Source organism: Myxine glutinosa, chromosome 4, assembly GCF_964187855.1.
Source record: "Myxine glutinosa chromosome 4, kmMyxGlut1.1, whole genome shotgun sequence".
Classification (NCBI taxonomy): domain Eukaryota; kingdom Metazoa; phylum Chordata; class Myxini; order Myxiniformes; family Myxinidae; genus Myxine; species Myxine glutinosa.
This window is the reverse complement of record NC_136264.1, coordinates 131118828-131145386: the sequence shown is the minus strand read 5'-3', so window position 1 is coordinate 131145386 and position 26559 is coordinate 131118828.

Sequence of the window (26559 nt, the reverse complement as noted above, 5' to 3'; positions counted from 1 at the left end):
GCCGTTCTGTTTGAAATTGACGGAAACCAATTTCAAGATGGCTGCCGTGGCGGCCATATTGAAAATCACCGCATGCCCATTTTCGAAAGGAACCTTCCTCTACTCAACCCCAACACACACTGCACAAATGGATTTGATCGGACAAGCCGTTCTGCTCGAAATTGATGGAAACGAATTTCAAGATGGCTGCCGTGGCGGCCATATTGAAAATCGCAGCTCGTCCATGAACCTTCCTCGACCCAACCCCAACACACACTGCAAAAATGGATTTGATCGGACAAGCCGTTCTGTTTGAAATTGACGGAAACCAATTTCAAGATGGCTGCCGTGGCGGCCATATTGAAAATCACCGCATGCCCATTTTCGAAAGGAACCTTCCTCTACTCAACCCCAACACACACTGCACAAATGGATTTAATCTGACAAGCCGTTCTGCTCGAAATTGACGGAAACCAATTTCAAGATGGCTGACGTGGCGGCCATATTGAAAATCGCAGCGCATCCATGAACCTTACTCAACCCAACCCCAACACATACTGCAAAAATGGATTTGATCGGACAAGCCGTTCTGCTTGAAATTGACGGAAACCAATTTCAAGATGGCTGCGGTGGCGGCCATATAGAAAATCACCGCGTGCCCATTTTCGAAAGGAACCTTCCTCGATTCAACCCCAAAACACACTGCACAAATGGATTTGATCGGACAAGCCGTTCTGCTCGAAATTGACGGAAACCAATTTCAAGATGGCTGCCGTGGCGGCCATATTGAAAATCGCCGCGTGCCCATTTTCGAAAGGAACCTTCCTCTACTCAACCCCAACACACACTGCACAAATGGATTTCATCTGACAAGCCGTTCTGCTCGAAATTGACGGAAACCAATTTCAAGATGGCTGCCGTGGCGGCCATATTGAAAATCGCAGCTCGTCCATGAACCTTCCTCGACCCAACCCCAACACACACTGCAAAAATGGATTTGATCGGACAATCCGTTCTGCTTGAAATTGATGGAAACCAATTTCAAGATGGCTGCCGTGGCGGCCATATTGAAAATCACCGCATGCCCATTTTCGAAAGGAACCTTCCTCTACTCAACCCCAACACACACTGTATAAATGGATTTGATCGGACAAGCCGTTCTGCTCGAAATTGACGGAAACCAATTTCAAAATGTCTGCCATGGCGGCCATATTGAAAATCGCCGTGTGCCCATTTTCGAAAGGAACCTTCCTCTACTCAACCCCAACACACACTGCACAAATGGATTTAATCTGACCAGCCGTTCTGCTCGAAATTGACGGAAACCAATTTCAAGATGGCTGCCATGGCGGCCATATTGAAAATCGCAGCGCGTCCATGAACCTTCCTCGACCCAACCCCAACACACACTGCAAAAATGGATTTGATCGGACAAGCCGTTCTGCTTGAAATTGACGGAAACCAATTTCAAGATGGCTGCCGTGGCGGCCATATTGAAAATCACCGCATGCCCATTTTTGAAAGGAACCTACCTCTACTCAACCCCAACACACACTGCACAAATGGATTTAATCTGACAAGCCGTTCTGCTCGAAATTGACGGAAACCAATTTCAAGATGGCTGCCGTGGCGGCCATATTGAAAATCGCAGCTCGTCCATGAACCTTCCTCGACCCAACCCCAACACACACTGCAAAAATGGATTTGATCGGACAATCCGTTCTGCTTGAAATTGATGGAAACCAATTTCAAGATGGCTGCCGTGGCGGCCATATTGAAAATCACCGCATGCCCATTTTCGAAAGGAACCTTCCTCTACTCAACCCCAACACACACTGCACAAATGGATTTGATCGGACAAGCCGTTCTGCTCGAAATTGACGGAAACCAATTTCAAGATGTCTGCCATGGCAGCCATATTGAAAATCGCCACGTGCCCATTTTCGAAAGGAACCTTCCTCTACTCAACCCCAACACACACTGCACAAATGGATTTAATCTGACCAGCCGTTCTGCTCGAAATTGACGGAAACCAATTTCAAGATGGCTGCCATGGCGGCCATATTGAAAATCGCAGCGCATCCATGAACCTTCCTCGACCCAACCCCAACACACACTGCAAAAATGGATTTGATCGGACAAGCCGTTCTGCTTGAAATTGACGGAAACCAATTTCAAGATGGCTGCCGTGGCGGCCATATTGAAAATCACCGCGTGCCCATTATTGAAAGGAACCTGCCTCTACTCAACCCCAACACACACTGCACAAATGGATTTAATCTGACAAGCCGTTCTGCTCGAAATTGACGGAAACCAATTTCAAGATGGCTGACGTGGCGGCCATATTGAAAATCGCAGCGCGTCCATGAACCTTCCTCGACACAACCCCAACACACACTCCAAAAATGGGTTTGATCAGACAAGCCGTTCTGCTTGAAATTGACGGAAACCAATTTCAAGATGGCTGCGGTGGCGGCCATATTGAAAATCACCGCGTGCCCATTTTCGAAAGGAACCTTCCTCTACTCAACCCCAACACACACTGCACAAATGGATTTCATCTGACAAGCCGTTCTGCTCGAAATTGACGGAAACCAATTTCAAGATGGCTGCCATGGCGGCCATATTGAAAATCGCAGCGCGTCCATGAACCTTCCTCGACCCAACCCCAACACACACTGCAAAAATGGATTTGATCGGACAAGCCGCTCTGCTTGAAATTGACGGAAACCAATTTCAGGATGGCTGCCGTGGCGGCCATATTGAAAATCGCAGCGCGTCCATGAACCTTCCTCGACCCAACCCCAACACACACTGCAAAAATGGATTTGATCGGACAAGCCGTTCTGTTTGAAATTGACGGAAACCAATTTCAAGATGGCTGCCGTGGCGGCCATATTGAAAATCACCGCATGCCCATTTTCTAAAGGAACCTTCCTCTACTCAACCCCAACACACACTGCACAAATGGATTTGATCGGACAAGCCGTTCTGCTCGAAATTGACGGAAACCAATTTCAAGATGGCTGCCGTGGCGGCCATATTGAAAATCGCCGCATGCCCATTTTCGAAAGGAACCTTCCTCAACTCAACCCCAACACACACTGCACAAATGGATTTAATCTGACAAGCCGTTCTGCTCGAAATTGACGGAAACCAATTTCAAGATGGCTGCCGTGGCGCCAATATTGAAAATCGCAGCACGTCCATGAACCTTCCTCGACCCAACCCCAACACACACTGCAAAAATGGATTTGATCGGACAAGCCGTTCTGCTTGAAATTGATGGAAACCAATTTCAAGATGGCTGCCGTGGCGGCCATATTGAAAATCACCGCATGCCCATTTTCGAAAGGAACCTTCCTCTACTCAACCCCAACACACACTGCACAAATGGATTTGATCGGACAAGCCGTTCTGCTCGAAATTGACGGAAACCAATTTCAAGATGTCTGCCGTGGCGGCCATATTGAAAATCGCCGCGTGCCCATTTTCGAAAAGAACCTTCCTCGACTCAACCCCAACACACACTGCACAAATGGATTTAATCTGACCAGCCGTTCTGCTCGAAATTGACAGAAACCAATTTCAAGATGGCTGCCGTAGCGGCCATATTGAAAATCGCAGCGCGTCCATGAACCTTCCGCGACCCAACCACAACACACACTGCAAAAATGGATTTGATCGGACAAGCCGTTCTGCTTGAAATTGACGGAAACCAATTTCAAGATGGCTGCCCTGGCGGCCATATTGAAAATCACCGCGTGCCCATTTTTGAAAGGAACCTACCTCTACTCAACCCCAACACACACTGCACAAATGGATTTAATCTGACAAGCCGTTCTGCTCGAAATTGACGGAAACCAATTTCAAGATGGCTGACGTGGCGGCCATATTGAAAATCGCAGCGCATCCATGAACCTTACTCAACCCAACCCCAACACATACTGCAAAAATGGATTTGATCGGATAAGCCGTTCTGCTTGAAATTGACGGAAACCAATTTCAAGATGGCTGCGGTGGCGGCCATATAGAAAATCACCGCGTGCCCATTTTCGAAAGGAACCTTCCTCGATTCAACCCCAACACACACTGCACAAATGGATTTGATCGGACAAGCCGTTCTGCTCGAAATTGACGGAAACCAATTTCAAGATGGCTGCCGTGGCGGCCATATTGAAAATCGCCGCGTGCCCATTTTCGAAAGGAACCTTCCTCGACTCAACCCCAACACACACTGCACAAATGGATTTCATCTGACAAGCCGTTCTGCTCGAAATTGACGGAAACCAATTTCAAGATGGCTGCCGTGGCGGCCATATTGAAAATCGCAGCTCGTCCATGAACCTTCCTCGACCCAACCCCAACACACACTGCAAAAATGGATTTGATCGGACAATCCGTTCTGCTTGAAATTGATGGAAACCAATTTCAAGATGGCTGCCGTGGTGGCCATATTGAAAATCACCGCATGCCCATTTTCGAAAGGAACCTTCCTCTACTCAACCCCAACACACACTGTACAAATGGATTTGATCGGACAAGCCGTTCTGCTCGAAATTGACGGAAACCAATTTCAAGATGTCTGCCATGGCGGCCATATTGAAAATCGCCGCGTGCCCATTTTCGAAAGGAACCTTCCTCGACTCAACCCCAACAAACACTGCACAAATGGATTTAATCTGACCAGCCGTTCTGCTCGAAATTGACGGAAACCAATTTAAAGATGGCTGCCGTGGCGGCCATATTGAAAATCGCAGCGCGTCCATGAACCTTCCTCGACCCAACCCCAACACACACTGCAAAAATGGATTTGATCGGACAAGCCGTTCTGCTTGAAATTGACGGAAACCAATTTCAAGATGGCTGCCGTGGCGGCCATATTGAAAATCACCGCGTGCCCATTTTTGAAAGGAACCTACCTCTACTCAACCCCAACACACACTGCACAAATGGATTTAATCTGACAAGCCGTTCTGCTCGAAATTGACGGAAACCAATTTCAAGATGGCTGCCGTGGCGGCCATATTGAAAATCGCAGCGCGTCCATGAACCTTCCTCGACCCAACCCCAACACACACTGCAAAAATGTATTTGATCGGACAAGCCGTTCTGCTTGAAATTGACGGAAACCAATTTCAAGATGGCTGCCGTGGCGGCCATATTGAAAATCACCGCATGCCCATTTTTGAAAGGAACCTACCTCTACTCAACCCCAACACACACTGCACAAATGGATTTAATCTGACAAGCCGTTCTGCTCAAAATTGACGGAAACCAATTTCAAGATGGCTGCCGTGGCGGCCATATTGAAAATCGCAGCTCGTCCATGAACCTTCCTCGACCCAACCCCAACACACACTGCAAAAATGGATTTGATCGGACAATCCGTTCTGCTTGAAATTGATGGAAACCAATTTCAAGATGGCTGCCGTGGCGGCCATATTGAAAATCACCGCATGCCCATTTTCGAAAGGAACCTTCCTCTACTCAACCCCAACACACACTGCACAAATGGATTTGATCGGACAAGCCGTTCTGCTCGAAATTGACGGAGACCAATTTCAAGATGTCTGCCATGGCAGCCATATTGAAAATCGCCGCGTGCCCATTTTCGAAAGGAACCTTCCTCTACTCAACCCCAACACACACTGCACAAATGGATTTAATCTGACCAGCCGTTCTGCTCGAAATTGACGGAAACCAATTTCAAGATGGCTGCCATGGCGGCCATATTGAAAATCGCAGCGCATCCATGAACCTTCCTCGACCCAACCCCAACACACACTGCAAAAATGGATTTGATCGGACAAGCCGTTCTGCTTGAAATTGACGGAAACCAATTTCAAGATGGCTGCCGTGGCGGCCATATTGAAAATCACCGCGTGCCCATTATTGAAAGGAACCTGCCTCTACTCAACCCCAACACACACTGCACAAATGGATTTAATCTGACAAGCCGTTCTGCTCGAAATTGACGGAAACCAATTTCAAGATGGCTGACGTGGCGGCCATATTGAAAATCGCAGCGCGTCCATGAACCTTCCTCGACCCAACCCCAACACACACTCCAAAAATGGGTTTGATCAGACAAGCCGTTCTGCTTGAAATTGACGGAAACCAATTTCAAGATGGCTGCGGTTGCGGCCATATTGAAAATCACCGCGTGCCCATTTTCGAAAGGAACCTTCCTCTACTCAACCCCAACACACACTGCACAAATGGATTTCATCTGACAAGCCGTTCTGCTCGAAATTGACGGAAACCAATTTCAAGATGGCTGCCATGGCGGCCATATTGAAAATCGCAGCGCGTCCATGAACCTTCCTCGACCCAACCCCAACACACACTGCAAAAATGGATTTGATCGGACAAGCCGCTCTGCTTGAAATTGACGGAAACCAATTTCAGGATGGCTGCCGTGGCGGCCATATTGAAAATCGCAGCGCGTCCATGAACCTTCCTCGACCCAACCCCAACACACACTGCAAAAATGGATTTGATCGGACAAGCCGTTCTGTTTGAAATTGACGGAAACCAATTTCAAGATGGCTGCCGTGGCGGCCATATTGAAAATCACCGCATGCCCATTTTCTAAAGGAACCTTCCTCTACTCAACCCCAACACACACTGCACAAATGGATTTGATCGGACAAGCCGTTCTGCTCGAAATTGACGGAAACCAATTTCAAGATGGCTGCCGTGGCGGCCATATTGAAAATCGCCGCATGCCCATTTTCGAAAGGAACCTTCCTCAACTCAACCCCAACACACACTGCACAAATGGATTTAATCTGACAAGCCGTTCTGCTCGAAATTGACGGAAACCAATTTCAAGATGGCTGCCGTGGCGCCAATATTGAAAATCGCAGCACGTCCATGAACCTTCCTCGACCCAACCCCAACACACACTGCAAAAATGGATTTGATCGGACAAGCCGTTCTGCTTGAAATTGATGGAAACCAATTTCAAGATGGCTGCCGTGGCGGCCATATTGAAAATCACCGCATGCCCATTTTCGAAAGGAACCTTCCTCTACTCAACCCCAACACACACTGCACAAATGGATTTGATCGGACAAGCCGTTCTGCTCGAAATTGACGGAAACCAATTTCAAGATGGCTGCCGTAGCGGCCATATTGAAAATCGCAGCGCGTCCATGAACCTTCCGCGACCCAACCACAACACACACTGCAAAAATGGATTTGATCGGACAAGCCGTTCTGCTTGAAATTGACGGAAACCAATTTCAAGATGGCTGCCCTGGCGGCCATATTGAAAATCACCGCGTGCCCATTTTTGAAAGGAACCTACCTCTACTCAACCCCAACACACACTGCACAAATGGATTTAATCTGACAAGCCGTTCTGCTCGAAATTGACGGAAACCAATTTCAAGATGGCTGACGTGGCGGCCATATTGAAAATCGCAGCGCATCCATGAACCTTACTCAACCCAACCCCAACACATACTGCAAAAATGGATTTGATCGGACAAGCCGTTCTGCTTGAAATTGACGGAAACCAATTTCAAGCTGGCTGCGGTGGCGGCCATATAGAAAATCACCGCGTGCCCATTTTCGAAAGGAACCTTCCTCGATTCAACCCCAACACACACTGCACAAATGGATTTGATCGGACAAGCCGTTCTGCTCGAAATTGACGGAAACCAATTTCAAGATGGCTGCCGTGGCGGCCATATTGAAAATCGCCGCGTGCCCATTTTCGAAAGGAACCTTCCTCTACTCAACCCCAACACACACTGCACAAATGGATTTCATCTGACAAGCCGTTCTGCTCGAAATTGACGGAAACCAATTTCAAGATGGCTGCCGTGGCGGCCATATTGAAAATCGCAGCTCGTCCATGAACCTTCCTCGACCCAACCCCAACACACACTGCAAAAATGGATTTGATCGGACAATCCGTTCTGCTTGAAATTGATGGAAACCAATTTCAAGATGGCTGCCGTGGCGGCCATATTGAAAATCACCGCATGCCCATTTTCGAAAGGAACCTTCCTCTACTCAACCCCAACACACACTGTACAAATGGATTTGATCGGACAAGCCGTTCTGCTCGAAATTGACGGAAACCAATTTCAAGATGTCTGCCATGGCGGCCATATTGAAAATCGCCGCGTGCCCATTTTCGAAAGGAACCTTCCTCTACTCAACCCCAACACACACTGCACAAATGGATTTAATCTGACCAGCCGTTCTGCTCGAAATTGACGGAAACCAATTTCAAGATGGCTGCCGTGGCGGCCATATTGAAAATCGCAGCGCGTCCATGAACCTTCCTCGACCCAACCCCAACACACACTGCAAAAATGGATTTGATCGGACAAGCCGTTCTGCTTGAAATTGACGGAAACCAATTTCAAGATGGCTGCCGTGGCGGCCATATTGAAAATCACCGCGTGCCCATTTTTGAAAGGAACCTACCTCTACTCAACCCCAACACGCACTGCACAAATGGATTTAATCTGACAAGCCGTTCTGCTCAAAATTGACGGAAACCAATTTCAAGATGGCTGACGTGGCGGCCATATTGAAAATCGAAGCGCGTCCATGAACCTTCCTCAACCCAACCCCAACACACACTCCAAAAATGGGTTTGATCAGACAAGCCGTTCTGCTTGAAATTGACGGAAACCAATTTCAAGATGGCTGCGGTGGCGGCCATATTGAAAATCACCGCGTGCCCATTTTCGAAAGGAAACTTCCTCTACTCAACCCCAACACACACTGCACAAATGGATTTGATCGGACAAGCCGTTCTGCTCGAAATTGACGGAAACCAATTTCAAGATGGCTGCCGTGGTGGCCATATTGAAAATCGCCGCGTGCCCATTTTCGAAAGGAACCTTCCTCTACTCAACCCCAACACACACTGCACAAATGGATTTCATCTGACAAGCCGTTCTGCTCGAAATTGACGGAAACCAATTTCAAGATGGCTGCCATGGCGGCCATATTGAAAATCGCAGCGCGTCCATGAACCTTCCTCGACCCAACACCAACACACACTGCAAAAATGGATTTGATCGGACAAGCCGCTCTGCTTGAAATTGACGGAAACCAATTTCAAGATGGCTGCCGTGGCAGCCATATTGAAAATCGCAGCGCGTCCATGAACCTTCCTCGACCCAACCCCAACACACACTGCAAAAATGGATTTGATCGGACAAGCCGTTCTGTTTGAAATTGACGGAAACCAATTTCAAGATGGCTGCCGTGGCGGCCATATTGAAAATCGCCTCGTGCCCATTTTCGAAAGGACCCTTCCTCTACTCAACCCCAACACACACTGCACAAATGGATTTAATCTGACAAGACGTTCTGCTCGAAATTGACGGAAACCAATTTCAAGATGGCTGCCATGGCGGCCACATTGAAAATCGCAGCTCATCCCCGAACCTTCCTCGACCCAACCCCAACACACACTGCAAAAATGGATTTGATCGGACAAACCGTTCTGCTTGAAATGGACAGAAACCAATTTCAAGATGGCTGCTGTGGCGGCCATATTGAAAATCACCGCGTGCCCATTTTCGAAAGGAACCTTCCTCTACTCAACCCCAACACACACTGCACAAATGGATTTGATCGGACAAGCCGTTCTGCTCGAAATTGACGGAAACCAATTTCAAGATGGCTGCCGTGGCGGCCATATTGAAAATCGCCGCATGCCCATTTTCAAAAGGAACCTTCCTCTACTCAACCCCAACACACACTGCACAAATGGATTTAATCTGACAAGCCGTTCTGCTTGAAATTGACGGAAACCAATTTCAAGATGGCTGCCGTGGCGGCCATATTGAAAATCGCAGCACGTCCAAGAACCTTCCTCGACCCAACCCCAACACACACTGCAAAAATGGATTTGATCGGACAAGCCGTTCTGCTTGAAATTGATGGAAACCAATTTCAAGATGGCTGCCGTGGCGGCCATATTGAAAATCACCGCATGCCCATTTTCGAAAGGAACCTTCCTCTACTCAACCCCAACACACACTGCACAAATGGATTTGATCGGACAAGCCGTTCTGCTCGAAATTGACGGAAACCAATTTCAAGATGTCTGCCGTGGTGGCCAAATTGAAAATCGCAGCGCGTCCATGAACCTTCCTCGACCCAACCCCAACACACACTGCAAAAATGGATTTGATCGGACAAGCCGTTCTGTTTGAAATTGACGGAAACCAATTTCAAGATGGCTGACGTGGCGGCCATATTGGAAATCGCAGCGCATCCATGAACCTGACTCAACCCAACCCCAACACACACTGCAAAAATGGATTTGATCGGACAAGCCGTTCTGCTCGAAATTGACGGAAACCAATTTCAAGATGGCTGCCGTGGCGGCCATATTGAAAATCGCCGCGTGCCCATTTTCGAAAGGAACCTTCCTCTATTCAACCCCAACACACACTGCACAAATGGATTTGATCGGACAAGCCGTTCTGCTCGAAATTGACGGAAACCAATTTCAAGATGGCTGCCGTGGCGGCCATATTGAAAATCGCCGCGTGCCCATTTTCGAAAGGAACCTTCCTCTACTCAACCCCAACACACACTGCACAAATGGATTACATCTGACAAGCCGTTCTGCTCGAAATTGACGGAAACCAATTTCAAGATGGCTGCCGTGGCGGCCATATTGAAAATCGCAGCTCGTCCATGAACCTTCCTCGACCCAACCCCAACACACACTGCAAAAATGGATTTGATCGGACAATCCGTTCTGCTTGAAATTGATGGAAACCAATTTCAAGATGGCTGCCGTGGCGGCCATATTGAAAATCACCGCATGCCCATTTTCGAAATGAACCTTCCTCTACTCAACCCCAACACACACTGCACAAATGGATTTGATCGGACAAGCCGTTCTGCTCGAAATTGATGGAAACCAATTTCAAGATGGCTGCCATGGCGGCCATATTGAAAATAGCAGCGCGTCCATGAACGTTCCTCGACCCAACCCCAACACACACTGCAAAAATGGATTTGATCGGACAAGCCGTTCTGCTTGAAATTGACGGAAACCAATTTCAAGATGGCTGCCGTGGCGACCATATTGAAAATCACCGCGTGCCCATTTTTGAAAGGAACCTGCCTCTTCTCAACCCCAACACACTGCACAAATGGATTTAATCTGACAAGCCGTTCTGCTCGAAATTGACGGAAACCAATTTCAAGATGGCTGACGTGGCGGCCATATTGAAAATCGCAGCGCGTCCATGAACCTTCCTCGACCCAACCCCAACACACACTCCAAAAATGGGTTTGATCAGACAAGCCGTTCTGCTTGAAATTGACGGAAACCAATTTCAAGATGGCTGCGGTGGCGGCCATATTGAAAATCACCGCGTGCCCATTTTCGAAAGGAAACTTCCGCTACTCAACCCCAACACACACTGCACAAATGGATTTGATCGGACAAGCCGTTCTGCTCGAAATTGACGGAAACCAATTTCAAGATGGCTGCCATGGCGGCCATATTGAAAATCGCAGCGCATCCATGAACCTTCCTCGACCAAACCCCAACACACACTCCAAAAATGGGTTTGATCAGACAAGCCGTTCTGCTTGAAATTGACGGAAACAATTTCAAGATGGCTGCCGTGGCGGCCATATTGAAAATCACCGCGTGCCCATTTTCGAAAGGAAACTTCCTCTACTCAACCCCAACACACACTGCACAAATGGATTTGATCGGACAAGCCGTTCTGCTCGAAATTGACGGAAACCAATTTCAAGATGGCTGCCGTGGTGGCCATATTGAAAATCGCCGCGTGCCCATTTTCGAAAGGAACCTTCCTCTACTCAACCCCAACACACACTGCACAAATGGATTTGATCGGACAAGCCGTTCTGCTCGAAATTGATGCAAACGAATTTCAACATGGCTGCCGTGGTGGCCATATTGAAAATCGCCTCGTGCCCATTTTCGAAAGGAACCTTCCTCTACTCAACCCCAACACACACTGCACAAATGGATTTAATCTGACAAGCCGTTCTGCTCGAAATTGACAGAAACCAATTTCAAGATGGCTGCCGTGGCGGCCATATTGAAAATCGCAGCACGTCCATGAACCTTCCTCGACCCAACCGTTACTTGAGTTTTGGTTCGCTCAATAAAGAATCTCGGACGAATTCCCGTCTTTTGTCGCGTCAATCCTTTCGACTCGCGTAGGAGCACAGCTCCTTCAATATTATTATTATAATGCAGTGGTATTGTTTTCATAATAATAATAATAATGGTTAATACTAATAATATTGTAAATATAATCGTAACACTGCAATCAATCCCTTTGTCGTTATTGCAGAGTGTCTAGATTGAAGCGGTGTATGGTTGGTTCATTGTTGACTCGAAACAGAATAAACCATGGTCTCAATGTAAAAAATAATTTAATACTTACATTATTTGCGACCTGGTAATGGTATCCCCACCCAGGTGATACTCTCCTCAACTAAAGTATCAAACAAACCCGGCTACACCGATGTTCGACTTTCGGTCTTGTTTTGTGTGTATAGTCCCACAAGGCTGCGAGTTGCGCCATTGTCCGTGGTGTGTCTGTGCTGCTGATGTTCCCTGATTACAATCAATATTTGTCCTTTTTATCATTTAATTCCATCAACCTTTTTACAATCAATAAAATTTGTCCTTTTTATTATTTAATTCCATCAACCCTTTTACAATCAATAATATTTGTCCTTTTTATGATTTAATTCCATCAACCTTTTTACAATCAATAATATTTGTCCTTTTTATTATTTAATTCCATCAATCTTTTTACAATCTATCTATATATTAAAGCGCGGTATTACGCGCGCTGCTTGTGAGCAAGGAGGAAGCGGACAATGCGGTAATTTGTAAGAGTCTTTATTCAAGAGCTCACTGTAATACTGAGCTGCTCAGGGCTGCGCGCCCCGTGTATATCGTGAGGCCACGCCTCTCTCCAGGGCGTGGCCCACCCCCACTTGGTGTGCGGGGTGATGTCACCACGTCAGTGCTTTCGTGTCCGCCACACGTGCCCCCCCCCCCCAGAATCCCCGCGCACCTGAAGGGTCAGTGGCGGCGGGGCTGGGCGGTGGCGGGGGTCCGCCCGCAGGGGGGCGGCCCCTACGCGGGGGTCGGGCCACCGGCGGTGGATGGTCCACGTCGAGGTGGGCCGGCTTGAGGCGGTCCACAGAAACGCGGTCAGGAGTACCGCCGATGTCCAGGGTGAAGTGCTTCACCCCGGTCTCCAGCACGCGGAAAGGCCCGTCGTACGGGGGCCGCAGTGGTGTCCGATGGGCATCGTGGCGGACGAAGACGTACTCCGCCGTGCGAAGCTCCGGGGCGACGTGTGTCGGTGGGTGCCCGTGGCGTGCCGTCGGCACCGGGGCAAACCTCTGGGCGGTCTTCTGCAGAGCGGAGCGCTGCTGTGCCGTGGACCATGGTGCCGTGGAGTCGGGGAGGAACTCGCCCGGCACCCGCAGCGGTTGCCCGAAGACCAACTCCGCTGCGGATGCGCGCAGGTCCTCCTTGGGCGCCGTCCGGAGGCCCAGCAGGACCCAGAGGAGCCTGTCGACCCAGCCGCCGTCGCGGAGGGTGGCCCGGAGCGCGGCCTTCAATGAGCGGTGAAATCGCTCACACAGGCCGTTAGCCTGGGGCTGGTAGGCCGTGGTTCGGTGCAGCCGGACTCCGAGCCCCTGCGCGACCGCCCCCCAGAGCTCCGAGGTGAACTGGGGGCCGTGGTCGGACGACATGTCTGAGGGGGCACCGAACCGGGTGACCCAGGTGGCGATGAAAGCCTGCGCGACGTCCGCCGCCGTCGTCGACGCCAAGGGCACGGCCTACGGCCACCGGGTGGTGCGGTCCACTATGGTGAGGACGTGGGTGAAACCCCGCGAGGGGGGCAGAGGTCCCACCAGGTCCACGTGGACGTGGTCAAACTGGCGTTCCGGCACCGTAAACGGGGCCAACGGGGCCTGGGTGTGCCGGTGCACCTTGGCGCGCTGGCACGCGAGGCACGTCCTGGCCCAGCCGCGGACGGCCTTCGGGAGGCCATGCCAGACGAATTTGTCGGCGATCAACCTTTGGGAGGTCCTCGCGCCCGGGTGGGACAGGCCATGGATGGCGTCAAACACCTGGCGCTGCCAGCCCGCGGGCACGATGGGGCGAGGCCGCCCGAGGGAGACGTCGCACAAGAGGGCCGCGCCCGCGCCATCGAACGGCACCTCGGTGACGCGGAGGCCCGTGACAGGGGTCCGCAAGGCCTGGACGTCGGGGTCAGCGGCCTGGTCCGCTGCCATCCGGGCAGAGTCGATGCCGAGGTGGACTGCGTGGGCGACGGCCCGGGAAAGGCAATCCGCCACCGGGTTGTCCTTCCCCGCGACGTGCCGGATGTCCGTCGTGTACTCGGACACGGCCGAGAGGTGACGCTGCTGCCGGGCCGACCACGGCTCGGTGACCTTGCCCATCGCGAAACCAGTGGCTTGTGGTCGACGAAGGCCGTGAACGCACGGCCCTCGAGCAGATGGCGGAAGTGCCTGACCGCCAAGTGAAGCCCGAGCAACTCGCGGTCGAAGGTACTGTAACGGCGTTCGGGCGGGCGAAGCTACCGGCTAAAGAACGCCAGCGGTTGCCAAGCTCCACGCACCCATTGCTCGTGCACCGCGCCCACCGCGTAGTCCGAGGCGTCGGTGGTGAGGGCGATCGGCGCATCGGGCGCCGGGTGCGCGAGCATGGTGGCGTTAGCGAAGGCGAGCTTCGCGCCCATGAACGCCGCGTCCTTCTGCTCGGTCCAGGTGACGTCGCCTTTGCCAGGCTTACCTCGGAGAGCTTCGTGCAAGGGGCGCAGGAGCTGGGCGATACTGGGCTGGAACCGATGGTAAAAGTTCACCATGCCCAGGAACTCCTGCAGCCCCCTAATCGTGCGGGGGCGCGGAAACCCCTTCACCGCCTCCACCTTGGCCGGCAGGGGGACGGCTCCGTGCCTGGTGACGCGGTGCCCCAGAAAATCGAGGTCGGCGACGCCGAACCGGCACTTTGCGGGGTTCACAATCAGGCCATGCTGGCACAGGCGTTCGAAGAGCGTGCGGAGGTGGTGTAGGTGCTCTTCGCGGGACGCGCTGGCGACGAGGATATCGTCCAGGTAGACGTATACAAAATCCAAGTCGTGCAGGACGCTGTCCATCAGCCGCTGGAACGCCTGAGCCGCATTGTTCAGACCGAAGGGCATCCACAGGAATTCAAAGAGTCCGAACGGCGTGATGACCGCCGTCTTCGGGACGTCCTCCGGCCTGACGGGGACCTGATGGTAACCGCGTATGAAGTCCACCTTCGAGAAGAAGGACATGCCCGCCAAACGGGCGGAAAAGTCCTGAATGTGGGGGACGGGGTAGCGGTCGGGGGTGGTGGCGTCATTGAGACGGCGATAGTCCCCTCACGGTCGCCATCCCCCGCCGGGCTTCGGCACGATGTGCAGCGGCGATGCCCAAGCACTCTCCGGGCGCCGAACGATGCTGAGTCGCTCCAGGGTAGCGAACTCCGCTTTTGCTACCGCCAGCTTCGTCGGCTCGAGGCGGCGTGCCCGGGCGTAGACCGGTGGCCCGATGGTGGGGATGTGATGGGCCACCCCGTGCTTGACGGCCCCCGCCGAGAAGGTGGGCCGCGTGAGGGCCGGGAAGCCGGCGAGGAGGCGGGTGAATTCGTCCGCTGCCGGAAGCGTACAGATCAACGTGGCCGGAACCGAACCGTTCAGCAAGCCGCTTGGCAAGCCGCTCGGTGAGCCGCTCAGTGGGCTGCTCGACGAGCTGGGCAGCGCACAAGCGAGCGAGCTGAACGTCTCGGCCTGGACAAGACGTCTGTGCTTTACGTCGACCAGAAGCCCATTTGCGCACAGGAAGTCCGCACCAAGCAATTGTTACGTGGTCCTCCCGGTGACTACCTGGTCTCGGTGACCCCCGGACCGTGAGAGGAACTCCGCCAGAAAGATCTATTATTTCTGCGCTTTCGTAACGCAATCAATATGAATTCCAATCAATAAGAAACCCCACACCAAGGATCCGGAATAATCAATGATATATTCCCCGAGCAATCAACAACCATCCACAATCAGCAATCAATAGTACAAAGATGTAAACTCATCTATAATAACTCTAAGAGGGCCATCTTATACATTCCTCACGTGAGCCCCACTCCCGACTCCCTCCATGGTCAATGTCTCTCTCAATGTCTCCGTACGCCTGTAGTTCGATCTCCGCACGTGGGCGGTTGAACGGACCCTTCCTGACGTGCTTTCACCAGGCACGTCCCGTACCAGGAACAACGGCTGCAGCGCGCACCTCCTGGCCAAGCCAAGCGGGTAAAGCAAAGCAGGCAAAGCAACACGCGGCTTGCCCAGCGCGCGCGGCCCAAGGTGCGACCCGTACGCGGCCTTGTAGACGGGGAGGCGAACTGTGCCAGCTGCTTGGTTCCGTGCACGAACCCACAGTGACTTGACGTGTCAAAGGGTAGTTACACGTCCCGGTAACTCCTCTCGCCAGACGGGCTTTTAAACGCCGATTCTCTTACGTTGCTCAATCGATACAGCTCGCGTCCGAGCTCGGCGAGGAAGAAGAAGATTCGTCCCGTCTCCAGGACCTCGTGTCTTTTCTTCTTCCGTTTCCGGTCTCCTTTTTCTCAGAAGGGCTCCTGACCCTTTAATCACAACAACCTTTAATCGACTACACATTGATAAGCAAAGCCCTGAATAGTAATTCACATACATTCACATAAATATGTAACACTGCCCCCCTTCAAGAAAGAAAGTTTGAACCCAGCGAAAACTTTCTTTGCCGGCCAACTTGGATAAACAAACCAGATAACTCACCCCCCCCCCCCCCCAACTCATCAGTTCCCCCCGGGCACAGTCATCACTTAAAAATAAAGCAACAAAATTTCACACAATCCCGTAGATTAATTCCCTCTGGACCAAGCGTCAACCCCTTCTAATTTCTCTTGAATGACGGTTAAGAGGTGGTGACCCAAAGCCCCCAAATTTAAACCTCTCTATAGCACTTTTTCGGGAGGCCCAGCGGAGTATTCCTACATGGACGAATGTGGAGTTAAGGAATGTGGAGTTCACGGTTAGTCCGGGGAGGAAAGTTCATTACATGGACGCCTTTAAGAACATGGAGTTCACGGTTAGTCCGTGCAGGAAAGTTCACTACCTGGACGCCTTTAAGAACGTGGCGTTCACGGTTAGTCCGTGTAGGAGCCTCGGCTCGGCGGCTCCCCCATATATAGTGCTTCAACTTCTCCAGTCTCCTAACAGTTACGGTGGGACCCCTTGTCCCAGCCGTTACCTGACTGGCGGTCTCCTTCTCGGCCAGTGCTCTGACATTCATTCTTTCGGGAGGTGCCGTAACTCTGGGAGCCTCCATAGTAATATCGGCTGCTGCCAACCCCAAAACTCCTGCCAAGTGGTCCTCTTCTGTAGACCTCTCGACGCCTACGAAATGCCTTCCCTACTGTTATGGTCCGACCCTCCAAATCCTTACCATTCCAATTCTTCTCTGCCTCTCTGGCGTCTCTTGTGCTTGCAAACGTGACAAAGCCGAACCCTCTTGACCGTTGCGTTTCCCTGTCTTTTACCACCCGCACTTCCACCAGCGGCCCATATCTGTTGAAGACAGAGGTCAGAACTTCTTCCTCTGTGTTGAAGTTCAGTCCCCCTACAAATAACTTGGAACTTTTGTCGCCATCCCGAGCTGGTGGGGTGTTATTTTCCCTGCTGTGCTCTTTACCAACCCTCGGGTTACCATAAATTTACCCCCCGGCCAAATCATTTCCGATAATCACAGATACTCCCTCCACAGGAAGCGTGGCTTGTAAACCGACGGTGACCGGTCCTGACACCAAATCGGATTCCAAATGGATGACATGAAGTGGGGCACTAACACAGCCACCGATCCCTTGTAACCGAACACTATCACCAGTTGCGGTACTCTTTGACAATGGCAAAATGCCTTCAAGCATTAAGGATTGATGGGCTCCTGTGTCCCTCAAAACCCTAACCGGTCTTGGGTTAGTCAAGTCTCCCTTGAGTGAGACCAACCCCTCATAAATAAATGGTTGGTAACTCTTCTGTGGGCGATTTCTTACGTTTGCCATCGCATTCGGAGTTGTACTAGTCGGACTCCGCTCTGGGTCTTCCATTTTCATGAGGTAACAACTGGACATCAAGTGTCCAGGTTTCTTGCAAAAAGCGCAAGTAGGCCCAGAGGAAAAACTCGTGGTCTGCCTCGGGCCCCCCGAAAAATAAGTTTGTCTTGGGCCCGCAGCCCTCTGATTTCGAACAGGTGGGGTATCCGCGTTGTCCCCATAATCCTCTCGAGGCCGCCGCCATGTATTTTCGTTCTCCGCACCTGCTGTTCCCCACCTCCCCTGCGGAGATCTAGGCGAGGAGTTAGGTTCGTGGACCCCTATCCGGTGTGTTAAGGCATAATCATCTGCCAGGGTGGCTGCGTCCCACAACTTCGGTACTTTCTTTTCCTGCAGGTACACTTTGATGTCCTCGTGGACACACTGTTGAAATTCCTCCACCAGCATCAGGTCACGCAATGCTTCGAAGTCGTTCCCGACTCCTTTTGACTCACACCACCGATCAAACATATTTTCTTTCACTCTGGCAAACTCCACATGGGTCTCACTCTCCCTCTTCCTGGCATTCCTGAATTTTTGCCGGTAAGCTTCCGGAACCAACTCATAGGCTTTGAGGATGTGCTTCTTCAATACCTCATAATCTGCACATTGGTCCATTGGTAGCGCCGAATAAATCTCTTGAGCTTTTCCCACCAGCACACTTTGTACTAGTATGGTCCAGGCCTCCTCCGGCCAGTTTAACTGTCGAGCCACTTTCTCAAAGTGTGGAAAAAATTTAGCGACTTCCTTTTCACTGAAGGGTGGAACCAGCCTCACATGTCTGCCCACATCCCAGGTGTTCTGGCTAGGTGTCGACCCCGTCAGCAAGGGTGGTCCCTCTCCCCGTTCTCTCATTAACTCCAGCTCCTTGAATTTAATTTCTTGCTGAAGCTCCATGTCACGTTCCTTTAATTCCCTTTCCGCTTTTCTCTCCTCTGCTTCGAGGTCCCTTGCAGCTCTCCTCTCCTCTGCTTTTCTTCCTTCTAACCTTTCCTGGAGCTCTCGTTCCACTCTCCTTTCCTCTGCTTGTTTCTCTTCTCTCCTCTCTTCTGCTTTCCTTTCTTCTTCTGCTCTTTCCTTTTCTGCTTTCCTTTCTTCTTCTGCTCTTTCCTTTTCTGCTTTCCTTTCTTCTTCTGCTAACCTTTCCTGGAGTTCTCGTTCCACTCTCCTTTCCTCTGCTTGTTTCTCTTCTCTCCTCTCTTCTGCTTTCCTTTCCTCTTCTTTTAACCTTTCCTGGAGTTCTCGTTCCACTCTCCTTTCCTCTGCTTGTTTCTCTTCTCTCCTCTCTTCTGCTTTCCTTTCTTCTTCTTTGATCCGTTCCTGGCTCCGTAATTGCAACTCCAGTTTCCGGAGCTCAACGTCTTCTGGTTCTTCGGGTAGCCACTGCCAGGCTAACTCGTCCCATGTTCCTAATCCCACCATAGACTGTATCACCGCGGTCTGCAACTCTGCCTTCCTCAAATTAGTTTGGACCTCTAAGTTAAAATGTTTGGCCAATTTCAAGAGGTCCGACTTTAGTAACGCTCGGAACTGTGCCTCACTCGGGGTTACCGCAAAGGTCTGTGCCACAAACGCCATGGTGCCTATCGTTAACACCTGTTAACCTTCACCCAAGACTTTACCCCAATTTCCCCAAAAATTTACCAATTAATACTAAATTAATAAATTTTAATTAATAAAAATATTATTTTATTATTTTATACAATTTTAGATCCCGGACGTAGACCCAATTGCGAATCCGCAAAGCGTAATTTGGACGAGCCCCCAATTCTGTTACGTGGTCCTCCCGGTGACTACCTGGTCTCGGTGACCTCCAGACCGTGAGAGGAACTCCGCCAGAAAGATCTATTATTTCTGCGCTTTCGTAACGCAATCAATATGAATTCCAATCAATAAGAAACCCCACACCAAGGATCCGGAATAATCAATGATATTGTTGCGGATATGGGATTTGCATCCATCCATATCTGCTTGTAAATATTCCCCTATTTCCTCAATACTTCCCAACTCTCCCCAATCCCCCATTCCCTAGTCCCATTTTCTGTAAACAACACTCTGTAGACCCGACCTCCCCCTATTTCCCCCATTAAATGTCGCACCCAGGTTCACCGCATCTCATGTAAGACAATTATAGGGCATCTTGCTGGTTATTCTTAGTCTATGTCAGTTAAGGATTCGTTTCCATTAATTCTGACCCTTCGTTGCACCAAAATGTGATTGTATGGCACCGTTAGGAAGTTTAGGACCTCCCAATACCTCCCCGCAGCTCTTCCTCACAGTTCAACAACAACAACAACAACAACAACGAGCGCAGGGAGTGCGCGTCCTCACTCCGGCTTGGTAGGAGTGGTGGGAGGGCACCAGGCCTTCCCAACGAGCCGCCATCGGACATGTGCTCGACGGGGTTACCAAACAGGGGCTCCCTGTCGGCTCCTCGTCAAGGGCGGAGCCCGGTAACCCCCGCACCCAATGGAAGCGGCGGACCGGCCCCAGTGGGGCGGAACCAACCAGCCGAGGGCGTGTCACTCCCCGCTGAGCATGCGCAGTGAGAGGGAGGTGACGTCAGATGCGCGCTGAGCTTGGAGCAAGCAAGACCACCTCCGAGCGCTGTGAGACCTCCCTGCATCTTTTGAACCGTGCTTTATCCTATCCCCGAGCCAAGGTGCACCTTGTGCCATCGACCTACCTGTCCCTTCCTGCCATCAATCCCTGTGTAAGTCTACCTTGTCCGTTTGTCCGTGGTCTGTCTGGGCTAAGATAAGACTGTATTTAAGTGCCCATCTCTTCTGTGTCTTTACCTCACTCTGCCTTGTAATCTACCCCCTTTTCTCCACCACTGTAATTATACCCTCCTCCGGAGGTCTTGAGAACTGTACCCCTTGCGTCGTTTCATCTATCCCAGTCGTCGTGTCCTTTCCATCATTGATTTAGCATAGCGCGATTTGGCCAACGTCTGGGTGAATCGGGTGAGTGTAAGGGAAGAAAAGGGGAGCAACTGTTCGGTCGCGGAGCCTCTGCTCGGCAAATATAACATCTAAACCGCGGTCCGTAACAACTGGTGTCAGGGAGTGAGATACGAGGCCCGAACCAAATTTTAAAAAAAAACATCTAGACAAAATTTGGTCAAAATTATAAAGTACCGAAATTGCTTTTGTTTTACAAAAACCCGAATTTTGAAAGTCGCGCTATGGGAGATCAAGACGGCTGGGTTCCGGTAGAGGAGAGTGGGGTAGAATCGACCCAGGACCCCAAGGAAGAAGTGGGGAAAATGGTGGAGGAGAGTAAAGAAGGTGTGGTTGAGGAGGTATCAGGTGCCTAAAATGGCGCTCTCGCGCACGTGGTTACAGCGGCACCAAATTTTGCCGCGCCCGTGACCGTAGCAGCGGGCTTTGATGTGGGGGACTTCCTGGCGCAATTCACCGAGATGCTGAGAATAGAGGGGGAGAAATTGATTGATAAAATGGAAAACAGAATAATGAACGGAATGAGGGCCAATAGGGAGAAAATGGCGAGGGACAGAGTCGCATATGAGGTAAGGGAAGCGGAGAGGGACAGAGACCGCAGGGTGGGCGAGAGAGTCCCAGGGGTGCACGACGAGGTAACGCGGGTCGAGAAGCGCTGGTTGAGCGAAGCGGAGGAAAGCGCGGGTACAATGACGGGGGTAGAAATCGCGACACGGGGTTTGGAAAAGCCGGCGACCGATGAGGTAGAGGGAATTTTATTAAAGCCAACGGTCGTCGAGGCGAGTAAAGAAAAAGTGGAAGTGGGCATTGAAATTGAAGAGACCGGGGACTTAGAAAACCACTCGCGGCGGGAGGAAAAGATGGAATATGTACAAGGTCGGTGCTCAACTCATAATGATGTGCTCACTCACCAAATAAAGAGTTTGCAGGTTTTGGTGCAGGGAGGAAGAAGAACCCCGAAGGTGAGACATGCTGTTGTGCGGGGAGATTTTGTAAGAGGATGTTTGGCGACAAAAGAATTTTCGCGCGCTTGGGATCGAGGAGGCATCCGGGCGTTGGTGAAGGGTCCCGTGTGAGTAAAAATGGCACGCGTGTGAGGAAAAAGTGTGCGTCAAAGGGTGAGCGTGTTACGAAGCGCGAGTGTGATACCGAGTGCGAGCGAGAATGCACGTCGGGGTGTACGGGGTGTGACACAGGGAGTGAGAGCAATACGGAGTGTACGTGCGAGGGGGAGTGTGACACGAGGAGTGAGTTGGTGGTGGAGCGGCTGCGAGAATGCACGCTTGGAATGGTTGAGGGTGTGCGAGGAAGCACACCTGAGTTGGTGGTAGCGCGAGTGTGGGAGAGCCCATGTGAGCGCGTTAGTGGGTGGATGCCAGAGTGCACGCCCATGGTGAGTGTTACGGAGGACGTAACGGAGGAGAGGTGTGGACCGAGGTGTGCGAACGGCGAGTGTGCGCGAGAGGTGTGGTGTGTAACAGGGAGAGCGTTGGTGGAATGGACGGACGGCGTTGGAACGCCGGGTTTTGGGAGTGTGAAAGGGGTGGCGTATGCAAGTGAGCATGCAGGTGAAGCATCGACGGTAACCGGGTTAGCGTTTAGGGCGACGGATAGCCGATGCGAGCACTCGGGGCGCGGTGTGTTTTGTGGGATGCAGGGCCCGGCGCGGATCGAAGCTGCGTCGTTTCTCTTCGAAGCGTCGTTGCCGATTCGGGCTTGGCCCCGCCCCGCACGGTCGAGTCCGGGCCTTGGCGGGCGAGGCGACCGGTGCGGTTCAAGGGCGAGTGGGAGGAAGCGGACGGTGCCCCCTGGCGGGGACGGGGTTCCGACCGGGGGAGATTGAGCCATCGGGGCCGGGACCGCAAGGTGCCACGCCGAGATGGTGCGTGGAATCTCGGCCCGACCAAACCACCTCCCTTGAACCGAAAGCCGGACGGATTCAACCTGCCGGCGACCAAACCACCCGAATTAATTGCCCGGCTTTACGAAGCCGAGTTTAATGATGTCATGACGCACCGAGGCTAGGATATAGCGGACTGTGATGATGATGATGATACTGATAGTGTTTTTGGATTCGAAATTTTGGGATGGAAAATTTTTGATTTATGGAAATTGGACGAGCAAAATTGATAGTGGGACGTCCCCGATGTGGTGGGATGGCAACTCTGTCATCCCTCACAGGGGGGGGGGCAAAGGAGCACTAGAGTTATGGGGTGTATGGCAGTGAAAACTAGCCCGGGTGGGTTAGGATATTGTGTGTAGGGATCTAGAAGAGATTGACATTAGGTAACGGTAAGGTTAGTTAGTGACAATGACACCAGGTAGCTGGGGACGCAGGTAGCTTAGAGTGGATGATAATGACGTGGTATGTGCTTAGTTTAAAGGGAAGACGGGGAGCACTAAGTTAGCAGGGGAACAGGTAGTTGAGATGATGCCGTGTGAGTGTTGGAGGTGTATTCAAGTGTATTGAGCAGTGTGTGAGGAACAGGTGTGATTGAGCAGGTGTGATTGCACAGGTGTGCAACTGAACAGGTGTGTGGAGCAGTGTTTGAGTGAGTGATAGTGATGAGTTGTGCTGACCAAATGGTCCAGGGAGAAGGAGGGTGCAGGTGGCACCAGGTATGATTGCACAGGTGTGCCACTACAGGTGAATGGAGAATGGTTGTGTGGAATACATGGAGTGTGGAATACATGGAGTGTGGAATATATGGAGTATTGGAATGGATGGTTGTGGAGTGAGTAGAATGGAAACTATGGAGTGGAGTGGATGGTGCGAAGGTGTGAATGGGGGAAGGATGGACCCCCATCACGAATACCCGGGGCGGGTAGTGTAAGTGTTAGGTAGAGGGTATAGGTAAATTGTGGTTGGATATTGGCATCTGTGGTGCGGGTGGAAGAATGGTATTTGGATGGGTGCATTAGTGTTGTGGAAATGGCTGGGCGTGTAGCCTGTTAGTGTGTGTAGTTGGTTTGGGCACTCCACCACTGTGAGGATGTCGGCCAGGTGAGGCCGCAGGTGGGCTCTGGGAGCCGGTAGATGTGGATGGGGCCCGAGGATCCGGAGGACGGACCCGGGTAGCCCAGTGCCAGAGGGCACCAAGGGGTGACAGAGCCAGGAGGGGCCTTCCCCAGTTAGATAGGTTAGGGTGAGGAGCTAGGTAAGCTCGGGTGGCAACTGCAGTGGTGGAGGTGTGCAGGTGGGTAGACCTGCTGGGAGAGCTACATGTCACAGCCCAGAAATTGTGCAAGGGCACCGGGAGATGAATCGGGGGAGTGAGACCCCAAATTGAGAAGCACCACAGTTTGGTCAATGGGAATTGGTTTTTAGAACCCATAGTGTAAGTTGGCCAATGGATTGGCAGGGAAAGACCCTGGGTAGTGTAAAGGGTGTTAAAGTCATTTAGAGGATAGTTAGGATTGAAGTCTCCTCGCACCATCTACATGCACTCACCTGAAGTAAAGATGACGTACCTCCACACCATGCCATGTTTTGTTATTTTACTGTGCAAATGTTTGGAATGTGAGACGCATCATGACGTGGGTGTGACATTGTGCTTGATGTTCCATCTCTTCCTCCTTATGAGGATTGATGACGAATTGGGTGATGGCAAATTTTGGTTAGAGGGATTGTGGTGACGAATTTGGTATTGGAGAAATATGGGGAGACGAGACATTAGCGACGAATTTGTAAATGTGTAGATTTTGTAAATATGGGGTAAGGGCAAGGGTAGTGTAGGTGACAGGGGGGGTGATGTACGGTAGGGACGAGCTTTCTCATTTCACTCTCCGTACGCATTTCGCCTTGCATTGCCTTATTGATGTGTACCCTTGTGACCTTACCCCTCGCTCATTTGTCTTGTCCCCCTTTTGTCTCCCACATGACCTGTGCGCCATTGGGCGCCGAGGGGAGCGTGCGTGAGTCGGCCATTGTGCGCCCGGAACTCCCAGAACCAGCTGTCTGCATCGATGCACCACATTATGGACCACATGTCTGTGGCCGAGCCCCACTGATGGACCCCATGGGTTGGGGCATGGCCCCTTTGCTGGAACCGGCCATGAGGGCCCGAAATCTTGCTGGCGGACCTTGGCCACAGGGCACCGATGCCCCACAGGTGAACCACACTAGTCGGCCCTGTGGGCCATAAATAAATAAAAATGGACACGTTGGGTGCATTTCATTTTATGCTCAAATAGGCCGCCAGTAAGAAAATGAAAGGACATGACAACATCTGGAAGAAAGTAAATAGCCAGCAGAGGGAGCCAAAGAGCAAGAGACCACCTGCAGGGTTAGGGGTTGTTGGTTTATTTTTATTATTGAACATTGACGAACTATGATGACTGGGCACCGATTGGTGCCTAAGGGTGTATTGGTGCGTTTTGGGTGCTTTCATGGTGCATTGATGCAGAGCAGACTGTCTCCCCCCCAGAAAGAACAATCACAGGTCCTGGGTTAGCCTTGTAAATAAAAGTAGCGTCAACTGTAAATGATGCTCCCTCTCCCCCCCAGAAAGAACAATCACAGGTCCTGGGTTAGCCTTGTAAATAAAAGTAGCGTCAACTGTAAATGATGCTCCCTACCGGCTGTATGTTTAGTTTGAGGATGCTTTCCGCGATTCGGTTATCCTGTGGGTGTGTTTCTGTTAGGAGAAGGGTGCAACGTCGCAGGGGGACATATTTACTCATTTGTGAACATCTGTAAAACTGTCGCACTCAGGGTTGAGTTAATAGTAGAGGGAACTACATCTGAGTGCCACACTAAAGTAGGTAAAAATTTATCGGGTCGGGACGCCCCGAGGTCGAGAAGGGTGCAGTGTTGCGGATATGGGATTTGCATCCATCCATATCCGCTTGTAAATATTCCCCTATTTCCTCAATACTTCCCAACTCTCCCCAATCCCCCATTCCCTAGTCCCATTTTCTGTAAACAACACTCTGTAGACCCGACCTCCCCCTATTTCCCCCATTAAATGTCGCACCCAGGTTCACCGCATCTCATGTAAGACAACTATAGGACATCTTGCTAGTTATTCTTAGTCTATGTCAGTTAAGGATTCGTTTCCATTAATTCTGACCCTTCGTTGCACCAGAATGTGATTGTATGGCACCGTTAGGAAGTTTAGGACCTCCCAATACCTCCCCGCAGCTCTTCCTCACAGTTCAACAACAACAACAACAACAACGAGCGCAGGGAGTGCGCGTCCTCACTCCGGCTTGGTAGGAGTGGTGGGAGGGCACCAGGCCTTCCCAACGAGCCGCCATCGGACATGTGCTCGACGGGGTTACCAAACAGGGGCTCCCTGTCGGCTCCTCGTCAAGGGCGGAGCCCGGTAACCCCCGCACCCAATGGAAGCGGCGGACCGGCCCCAGTGGGGTGGAACCAACCAGCCGAGGGCGTGTCACTCCCCGCTGAGCATGCGCAGTGAGAGGGAGGTGACG